The 10,930-nt window shown below is 38.9% G+C and overlaps 1 pseudogene; it reads right to left on the minus strand.

Annotated features, from left to right (window-relative positions):
• Positions 1-905: 905 nt before the first annotated feature.
• LOC130708569 (60S ribosomal protein L17-like) lies at positions 906-3,811 on the minus strand (annotated as a pseudogene).
• Between the last annotated feature and the right edge of the window lie 7,119 nt (positions 3,812-10,930).

Below are 10,930 nucleotides of genomic sequence, written 5' to 3' on the forward strand. Positions count from 1 at the left end.
ACCAGGGATCGAACCTGCGTTCCCTGCATTGGAAGGCAGATTCTTTACCACTGGACCACCAGGGAAGTCCCAGAAATACATTTCTGATTAACTCATAAGTCAGAAAAGAAATAATGGAAAAATTTTAAATGTTTTGAACTAAATTATAGCAATAGTACTATGTTTCAAAACTTGTGTGGGTACAGCTAAAGCAGTACTTAGAAAAGTCTATAGCCACCAGTGGATACATTTATAAAGAAGAAAAACTAAAAATAAATGAGCTAAACGTCTGTTTTTAAAAGTTAGAAAATGTACGGCAAAATTAATATAAAAAAGAAAGGTAAAAATGATAATGGTATGAACAGAAATGAATGAAATAGAAAACAAGTGTAAAATAGAATTAACAAAGCCAAAAGTTGTTTTTTCCAAAGACTAGTATAATTGAGAAATGTCTGGTGAGGCTGATCAAGTGAAAAAGAATCCAGTAATAAGCAATAATTGTAATAAAACAGGGAATGTAACTATACATGCTGCAGACATTAAAAATTTAATAGGAGGATATAGAAAACTTTAAGTATAATTTTACATTTAGCCTAAAAGAACAGATTCCTAGGAAAATAATATTTATCAAAACTTCCACGAGATACCAACACCCTACAAAGAAAGTACAAGAAAGGGATATTATAAGCTAGTCTTACTCATAAATGTAGATGCTTAATCCTAAAAATATAAGCAAGCTACACTTCTGCTTTTGGTCAAAATAGAATAACAAGGACTAGATTTATCCTCCTGTCTGAAATAACTAAAAGACCAGACAAAATATATGAAACAACAGTTTTTTGGTTTTGTTTCTTTTTACTTTTATTTGCACTTTTTTTATGCTGGATTTATTTCCAGTTCATAAGTTTTTTGTTTCTTCAGTTTATTCAGGATATCTTTTTCTTCTGTGCAACCTCCTCTTGTGGTTTAGGAGCAATTTGTTCTTTTTCAGTAAGGATCATCTCTGCGGAAGGGTGAGTTCATGTATGGGTTAATCCAACTATGAACTCTGTTAGCATGGCAGTGCATCTTGGGGCCTCTTTCCACCTGGATGTATTCAATGACCAGAAAATCTACATCTAAACCCATAAGTTAAGCATTTCTCTTTGCATTTTTAAGCATGTATAGCAAAAATTCAGCACTCTTTTTGGGCCACTTACTCTGTGTACAGCCCTATCCACTATTTGGCCATCTCCACCATTGTAACAGAATGGCACACATTCCTTCTAAAGAGTAACATCTTTCAGAAACTTGGGGATTTTTGAATATGCATACTACTAATGGCCTGAGCAGTTTCGTGAGTATTCTTAAAGTGAATGCAAAGACTCAAATCTCTTTATTTGCATGATTTTGTGGAGTTTTCTTGCTCAAGTAAATAGTGAACCTTTTTCAGAGATCACCTTAGGCTGCTTAAAGGAAGAGCATGAAACAACAATTTTCAAGACACTGGACATCAGGCAACAATGAACAATGATTCCTTATAGGGGAAAAAGACACAGTGAACCCTACATTTGCACCAGCTTATTACCTGGAGAGAGTTTCTAGGCGTTGCACAAGGAAGGGGAACCCAAGCAGAGTCTAGCAGTTACCCTGAGTTGAAGGGACAAGATAGGAATCTGGGGAAGCTTAGAAGCTAGAGTTCATAGGGCAGAGTACTAGAGAGGAGGGAGCTGCACAAAGACAACTCTTGAAATCTACAAAGGATTCCCATCAAGTTTTCAGGTAAGTAATGATCAGTGAATATATGAGAGGAAACTACACAAATCCAAGGAAAGAACAACCGGCACTAATTGGAGGGAGCTCAGACAACTCTGAGAATAGTTTCTGTTCCCACCAGTGAGCGTGGAAAATCTCATCATTTTCAGGGCATCAGGTAGAATTCTCAAAAGTTTTGCCTCAATAGTGGAGAAATAAATCCTACACTAAAAAGGAGAAAAAAATTGTTTCTGAATAACTTAACCATGTTCAAAAACAAATCTCAAGAATAAACAATATTCAGCATCCAATAAGGTTAAAAAGAAGTAAACAGAACTGGAGCTGAAAAATACAATGACAGAACTGAAAAATTCAATAGAGAGCTTCAAGAACAGATCAGCAAACTCTAAGACAGGTCCTTTGAAATTAGCTAGTTAGAGGAACAACGAGTGAAGTGAAAAAGGGTGAAGAAAGCCTACATGAATTAAGTGATAATCTCAAGCAAATGAATATAAGCATCATTGGAATTCCAGAAGAAGAAGACAGACAGAAAGGGGCAGACGAAGAGTAACCCCCACTCACTGCAACTAGAGAAAGCCCACGTGCAGCAATGAAGACCCAACACAGCAAGCAAGCAAGCAAGCAAGAAAGGAAGGAAGGAAGAAAGAAAGAAAGAAAGAAAGAAAGAAAGAAAGAAAGAAAGGGGAAGGAAGGAAGAAAGAAAAAAAGAAAGGGGAAGGAAGGAAGAAAGAAAAAAGAAAGGAAGAAAGAAAGAAAGAGAAAGAAAGAAAAGAAAGAAAGAAAGAAAGGGGCAGAAAGCTTATTTAAAATCTAATGGCTGGGAACTTCCCTGGTGGTCCAGTGGTTAAGACTCCGTGCTTTCACTGCAGGGGGCACGGGTTAGATCCTTGCTTGGGGAACTAAGATCTCACATGCTGTGTGGCATGGCCAAACAAATTAAATAAAAAATTTTTAAAAATCTAATGGCTGAAAACTTCCTAAATCTTGAGAAAGATATGGACACACAGGTACATGAAGCTTGAAGGACCAAAAGCAAGATCAACTCAAAGAAGAGTACCCTGAAACACATTATAATCAAGTTGTTAAAAGTCAAAGACTAGAGAATTTTGAAAGCAGCATGAGAAAACCAACTCCTCATATACCAGGGAACCACCATAAGAATATCAGCAGATTTCTCAGCAGAAACCTAGCAGACCAGAAGGGAGTGGGATGATACATTCAGAGTACTGAAAGAAAAAAAAAACCTGCCAACCAATACTATACTCAGCAAAACTGTCCTTCAGAAAGGAAGGAGACATAAAGATTTTCCCAAACAAACAAAAGCTGAGGGAGTTCATCACCACTAAACGTGCCTTACAAGAAATGCTGAAGGAAGTTGAAACAAAAGGCTACTAACTAGTAACATGAAAACTTATGAAAAGGAAAGGTAAATATGTAGTCAAATTCAGAATACTCTAATACTATAATGATGGTGCTTTTTAACTCTAGTATAAAAGTTATGGGCTTCCCTGGTGGCGCAGTGGGCTTCCCTGGTGGCGCAGTGGTTGAGAATCTGCCTGCCAATGCAGGGGACACGGGTTCGAGCCCTGGCCCGGGAAGATCCCACATGCCGCGGAGCAGCTGGGCCCGTGAGCCACAACTACTGAGCCTGCGCGTCTGGAGCCTGTGCCCCGCAACAAGAGAGGCCGCGATAGTGAGAGGCCCGCGCACAGCGATGAAGAGTGGCCCCCACTCGCCGCAACTAGAGAGAGCCCTCGCACAGAAACGAAGACCCAACACACAGCCAAAAATAAATAAATAAATTTATAAAAAAAAAATAGTTAAAAGGCTATATAGTATTAAGGATCTGATGTGCCAGTTTCTAAGAGGCTTAGATTTCCTTCATGCCAACTGCATCGTTCACTGAGATCTGAAGCCAGAGAACATTCTGGTGACAAGTGGTAGGACAGTCAAGCTGGCTGACTGGCCTGGCCAGAATCTACAGCTACCAGATGGCACTTACACCTGTGGTTGTTACACTCTGGTACCATGCTTCAGAAGTTCTTTTGCAGTCTACATATGTAACACCTGTGGACATGTGGAGCATTGGCTGTATCTTCATAGAGATGTTTCATCAAAAGCCTCTCTTCTGTGGAAACTCTGAAGCTGACCATTTAGGCAAAATCTTTGACCTGATCAGACTGTCCCCAGAGGATGACTGGCCCTGAGATATGTCTCTACCCTGAGGAGACTTTTCCCCCAGAGGGCCCTTCCCAGTGCAGTCGGTGGGAGGGTGGGACGAATTGGGAGATCAGTACTGACATATATACACTACCATGTGTAAAATAGTTAGCTAGTGGGAACATGCTATAAAGTACAGGACGCTCAGCTCAGTGCTCTGTGATGACCTAGATGGGTGGGATGGGGAGGGGGTGGGAGGGAGGTCCAAGAGGGAGGGGATATATGTATACATATAGCTGATTCACTTCATTGTACAGCAGAAACTAACACAACATTGTAAAGCAATTATACTCCAATAATAATAATTACAGCTACAATAACTTGTTAATGGATGCACTATATAAAAAAATCTAAAGTGTGACATCAGTGGCATAAAATATGAGAGGCGGAGAAGTAAAAGTGTAGAGTTTTTGTATGTGACTGAAAGTAAGTTGTCATTGCCTTACAATAAACTGTTATAACTATAGGATGTTTTATGAAACCCTGTGGTAACCACAAAGAAAAACCTCTAGTAGATACACAAAAGATAAAGAGAAAAAAGTTAAAACATACCACTGCAAAAAAAAAAAAAAAAAAAAAAAAAGCAAAGGAAGACTAGAGAGGAACAAAGGAACTACAGAACAGTCAGAGAGCAATTAACAAAATGGTAATATATTTGTTGCCTTTGCTTTTGTTGTCAAATCCAAATAATCATTGCCAAGACCAGTGTCAAGAAGCATTTCTCTATGTTGTCTTCCAGGAGTTTTATGATTTTAAGATTTTTGTTTAAGTCTTTAAACCCATTTTGAGTTAACATCTGTATATGGTGTAAGATAGGGGTCTAGTTTCATTCTTTTTCATGTGGATATCCAGTTTCCCAACACTATTTATCAAAGAGACTATCTTTTCCCCATTGTGTATGCTTAGTCCCTTTGTTAAAAATTAATTGACCATATATGCAAGGGTTTATATCTGGGATCATTATTCTGTTCCAGAATTATTTGTCTATTTTTATGCCAGTCCTGTACTCTTTTGATTTCTATAGCTTTGTAATGTAGTTTGAAATCAGGAGGTGAGATGCCTTCAACTTTGCTCTCCTTGCTCAAGATTGCTTTGGCTATTTGGAGTCTTTTGTGGTTCCATATACATTTGGGGATTGTTTTTTCTATTTCTGCAAAAAATGCAATTTGAATTTTGATAGGGATTGCATTGAAACTGTAGATCACTTTGAGTAGTGTGGACATTTTCACAATATTAATTCTTCCAATCCGTGAACACAGAATATCTTTCCTTTTATTTGTGTCTTCTTCGATTTCTATCATCAATGTTTTGGTAGTTTTCAGTGTATAGATCTTTCACTTCCTTGGTTAAATTTATCCTTAAGTATTTTATTCTTTTTGATGTTCTTATAAATGAGTTTTCTTAATTTCTTTTTCAGAGAGTTTGTTCTTATTACCTGCCTCTTCAGCTCCTCAATGTAGGCTAATTGGAACCTGACCTTCAGACCGCAGCTGGGATGATCAGGATTTTATATACGCAGTCTAGCTTCTGTTAGGGCAAAATCAGGAGCTGGTTGTTTTTGCCTAACCAATCTGTGCTGAGTCAGAGGGAATATCCCCTACAAGTGCTTGTGCACCCATATGGAACCATCTCTTTTTTCTCTGTGGTCCCAGAGAACTTGTGAATGCTAAGCCCCATCATATCCCACAGGTAGGTGATTTAGGAGTTATTTCCTCTGGTGGCAGCCATAGAAGGTAGGCTGCTAGATATTTGTCCAAACTCTTTTAAGGAGAAGCTATAGATTTGGTTTCATCACCAGGCGTAACGGGTATGGGATGGGGGAGGTGCAGGAAGTTCCCACACACCCATTCAGGTTCCCAGATGACTACTAAGTAGTGCCCCTTCGGCTCCCAGGTCCAAGCTAATTAGAAGCCCGACCCTTGGGAAGCATCTGGGAAAGTATGCAGTCAAACCCCTTCCAGGGAGAAACTGGGAACCTTGTGTTTTTGCCTGTTCCCTCTGTGCTGAGCCTAGGGATTAGCTATGGGAAGTGCTTGCATTTCTGTATAAAACTGCCTATTAGTTTAATGTAGTCCCACGGAACTTGTGAATGCTGAACCCTTTTGGCTCTCAGAGCTAGCTGATTTGGGAGCCAGTCCCTCAGGTGACAGACGTAAAAGTTGGGATGTTGGATATGTGGACAAGCTCCTTCCAGGGAGTAGCTGGGGACTTGGTTTTACTCTTGAAGTAAGCTGTGGGGAGAAGGCAGTGGATATGCCCAAAGGCTCTTTCAGGCTCCTGAGAAGATCCCATGCAGATGCAGTCTGGTTAGAAGCCAGACCCTTGAACAGCAGCTGGGAAAGTTTGCAGTTTAACCCTTCTAGAAAAAGACAAGGTGCTGGGTGTATTGCCTGCTCCCTCTGAGCTGAGCCCAGGGGGATATCTGTGGCAAGGAGGATTATTCTTGAACTTTAAGATTTAAATGAATTTGCCTTACTAAGTTTTGGACTTTCTTGGGACCTGTGACTTTTTTCTATTGTCCCATTTCTCCCCTTTGGAACGGGAGTGTCTATCCTATGCCTGTCCCACTATTGTATTTTGGAAGTACCTAACTTGTCTGGCTTCATAGGTTCACAGCTAGAGAGGAATTATGCCTCAGGATGTATCATAGCTCAAGATTCACATTTATCTGCTTTAGATGTTAGTTAGATGAGACTTTGGAGGTGGAGTTAATAACGGAATGGACTGAGACTTTTGAGGCTGTAGAGATGGGGTGAATGTATTCTGCATTCAAGAAGGAAATGAATTTTGGGGGGCCAGAGAGCAGAATGTTATGAGTTGAATTGTATTCTCCCAAAATTTCTAGGTTAATGCTCTAACTCCCAATATAACTATATTTGGAGATAGAACCTTTAAGGAGCATGAGACCCTAATCCAATAGGACTAGCGTTCTTGTAAGAAGAGGAAGACAGGACTTCCCTGGTGGTGCAGTGGTTAAGAATCTGCCTGCCAATGCAGGGGACACGGGTTCGAGCCCTGGTCTGGGAAGATCCCACATGCTGCGGAGCAGCTAAGCCTGCGTGCCACACTACTGAGCTTGCACTCTAGAGCCTGCGAGCCACAACTACTGAGCCCACATGCCACAACTACTGAAGCCCGCACTCCTAGAGCCTGTGCTCCGCAACAAGAGAAGCTGCCACAATGAGCAGCCCATGCATCACAACGAAGAGTAGCCCCCACCTGCCACAACTAGAGAAAGCCCGCATGCAGCAACGAAGACCCAATGCAGACAAAAATAAATAAATAAATTTATAAAAAAAAAAGAAGAGGAAGAGATACCAGGAGTACACACAAACAGAAAAAAGGCCATCTGAGGATACTGCACAAAGACAGCCATCTGGACTTCCAGCCTCCAGAATTGTGAGAAAATAAATTTCTATTGTTTAAGCCACCAAGTCTGTGGTATTTTGTTTTGGCAGCCTTAATTAATATGGCAGCTGAATAATACAGATGGAAATGGGAGTGACTGCTATTGGATACAGGGTTTCTTTTTGGAGTAATGAAATGTTCTAAAAGCAATTGTGGAGATTGTATAATTCTGTGGATGCTATAAACCATTTAATTATATACTTTAAATGGGTGAATTTTATGGGCTATGAATTATGTCTCAATAAAGTGTTTTTTAAAAAGCAGTCAGAGAAATTCATCATATTAACAAAGTAAAAATTTTGAAAACATCATCAATAGATGCTGAAAAAGCTTTTGACAACACCCAACGTCCATTCTTTTTTTTTTGTTTTTTGGCTGCATTGGGTCTTCATTGCTGTGCGCGGACTTTCTCTAGTTGCGGCGAGTGGGGGCTACTCTTTGTTGCGGTGGGCGGGCTTCTCATTGTGGTGGCTTCTCTTGTTGTGGAGCATGGGCTCTAGGCACGCGGGCTTCAGTAGTTGTGGCTTGAGGGCTCTAGAGCGCAGGCTCAATAGTTGTGGTGCACGGGCTTCGCTGCTCCGTGGCATGTGGGATCTTCCCGGACCAGGGCTGGAACCCGTGTCCCCTGCATTGGCAGGCAGATTCTTAACCACTGCGCCACCAGGGAAGTCCCCAACATCTATTCTTGAATAGAAAAACACTCTAGGAGAAAATATTTTCAAATCATATATTTGACAAGAGATTAATATCCAGAATATAGAAAGAACTCTTAAAACTCAACAATAGCAACAACAATAGTAACAATACAATTTAAAAATGGGCAAAGGACTTGAATAGCTATTTCTCCAAAGAAGATATACAGATGGCCAATAAGCACATGAAAAGATGCTAACTAATCATTAGAGAAATGCAAATCAAAACCACAATGAGATACCAATTCACATCCATTAGGATGGTTATTATTTAAAACAAACAACAGAAAATAAGTGTTAGTGAGGATGTGAAGAAGTTAGAACCCTTGTGCATTACTGAAGAGAATGTAAAATGGTTTAGCCATTATGGAAAACAGTATGGCAGTTCCTCAAAAAATTAATACTAGAATTACTATATTACCCAGCAATTCCACTTCTGAGTATATATTGAAAAGAATTGAAAGCAGGGATTTGAACAGATGTTTGTACACCAATGTTCCTAGCAGCATTATTCACAACAGCAAAACAGCTGGGAGCAACCCAAGTGTCCACTGATGGATGAATGGATAAACAAAATGTGGTATATGCATACAATAATGGAATATTATTCAGCCTTAATGAAGAAGGAAATTCTGATTTGTGCTACAACTTGGATGAACCTAGAAATCTTTATGCTAAGTGAAATAAGCCAGATATAAAAGAACAAATATTGTATGATTTCACTTATATGAGTTACTTAGAATAGGCAAATTCATAGAAATGATGGTTACCATGAGCTGGAAGAAGGGAATGGAGATTTATTGTTTAATAGCTACAGAGTTTTAGTTTGGGATGATGAAAAAGTTCTGGAGGTGGATAGTGGCTATGGCTGCACAACAATGTGAATGTACCTAATGCTACTGAGCTGCACACTTCAAAATGGCTAAAATGGGAAAAATGTTTGTTATATATATCTTATCACAATAAAAAACAAACTCTCAGCAATCTAGGAATAGAAGATTAACTTCCTTAATCTGATAAAGGACATCTATGAAAAATCTATAACTGATACCATACTTGATGATGAAAGACTGAATGATATCCTCCTAAGATTAGAAACAAGGTAAGGATATCCACTCTCACCATTTCTTTCCAACTTTTAATGGAGGGTTCAGCCAGTGCAATATGGGGGGAAAATAAAATAAGGGCTTCCAGATTAGAAGGAATGACAATCCCAATCAAAATCACAGCAGGATTTTTTTTGGTAGAAATTCACAAACTTTATGTTCAAAACAAGGAAAGCTAAACAATATGTTGTTTAGGTAAACATAGGCAATAACTACAAAGAAAAGCAAGAGAATGCTTAACACAAAAATCAGGATGGTTGTTATCTCTGGAAGTAGTGAGGGAATTCAACTAGGGAGGAGCATACAGAGAACTTCTGGGATGTAGAATGACCTGGATGGTGGGTAGACAAATTATTCACTTTATTATCCCTTAAACTGCACATGAAAGTTTCCATATAATTTTGCATTACACTATGTATCCCAGCCTATTAAAAAAAAAAAAGTCATGTTTCTCAAAAGTCTTCAAATTAAAGGAATATAAGGCATGTAAACAGAATTTAAGGAGGCTTAAGATAGGGCCACATTAACATGATACAACTAGGTAATTCAGAGAAGAAAGAGAGATCAAGGATTTCCTGAAGGAAATAGCATTACAAATTGAAATGAGAAATTCCAAAACCAAATCCTCTGTCCAAATAATATGGCATCCTATTTGAAAAGACAATGAAAGGAACTGCGTGAATTGAAGCAATGCTCGGGTTTGCACCAGGCTTGTAGATTTAAATTCTAGATTCTTTCCCCAAAGAGAATTGTTTGACTATAAAGTAAGGGGCACCATTGTGAATTTGATTATATGTAGGACACAATTTTAAGATCCTACATAGTAAAAATTTTTTACATAGTAAAAAATTTCATGTTTATTTGATTTTTGCATTACTTTTCTATTGCCACAAACTATCACAAATTTAGAGGTTTAAAACAATACCCATTTATTATCTCACATTTCTACATGTCAGAAGTCTGACATGCAGTGGTAAGGTTCTATGCTCAGGATCTTATGAGGCCAAAATCCTGGTGTTGGTAGGGCTATGATCCTTTCTGGAGGCTTTGGGGAAGAATTTACTTCCCAGGCTTCTTCAGGTTGCCAGAATTTAGTTCCTTGTGGGTCTAGGACTGAATCTCTGTTTTCTTGACCTGTGTCTCCCTCCATCTTCAAGCCAGCAACTGGGAGTCAAGTCCTGCTGGTGCTTCAAAGTGACTTCCTCTTCTGCCTACCTTTTTTCTGCAGCATCTGGAGAATATTCTCTGCCTTTAAGCGTTTGTATGATTAGGTTAGATCCACCTAGGTAATCGCCCTTTCATAAGGTCAACTAATAACCTTAATTGCATCTGCAAAGTCCCATTTCTGCAGTACTTAGAGTATTGTTTGACTGAATAACCAAGGGGCAGGAATCTTACGGAAGGGGGTGTCTTTAGAATCCTGCCTATCACAGTTGTCAGCCATGTCAAGAAAGATTTCAATAATTGAGCATTCTATTCTCATGGCACTGTGCTGGGACCTGAACATTGTAAATGTACCGTCAACCAGCTTCAAGGAATATATAATCTAGTTGTGTGCTGTTAATATAAAGTGTTTGTATAGAATGTGGTTTTGTGTAGAATTTGTCTTAAAATACTGTTTCAATTGTATCATCTGAGTTTTACCAACTCTTCAAAATTATTCTGTTCACTTTCATTTTTTAAAATAAACCCAGCATATTGACTGAGTTTATTCACTTGTCAGTAATGACAGTTAAGTCATAGTTGAACAGTTAAAAAAAACTCTTTTCA

This window comes from Balaenoptera acutorostrata, chromosome 1, assembly GCF_949987535.1.
Source record: "Balaenoptera acutorostrata chromosome 1, mBalAcu1.1, whole genome shotgun sequence".
In the NCBI taxonomy this organism is placed as follows: domain Eukaryota; kingdom Metazoa; phylum Chordata; class Mammalia; order Artiodactyla; family Balaenopteridae; genus Balaenoptera; species Balaenoptera acutorostrata.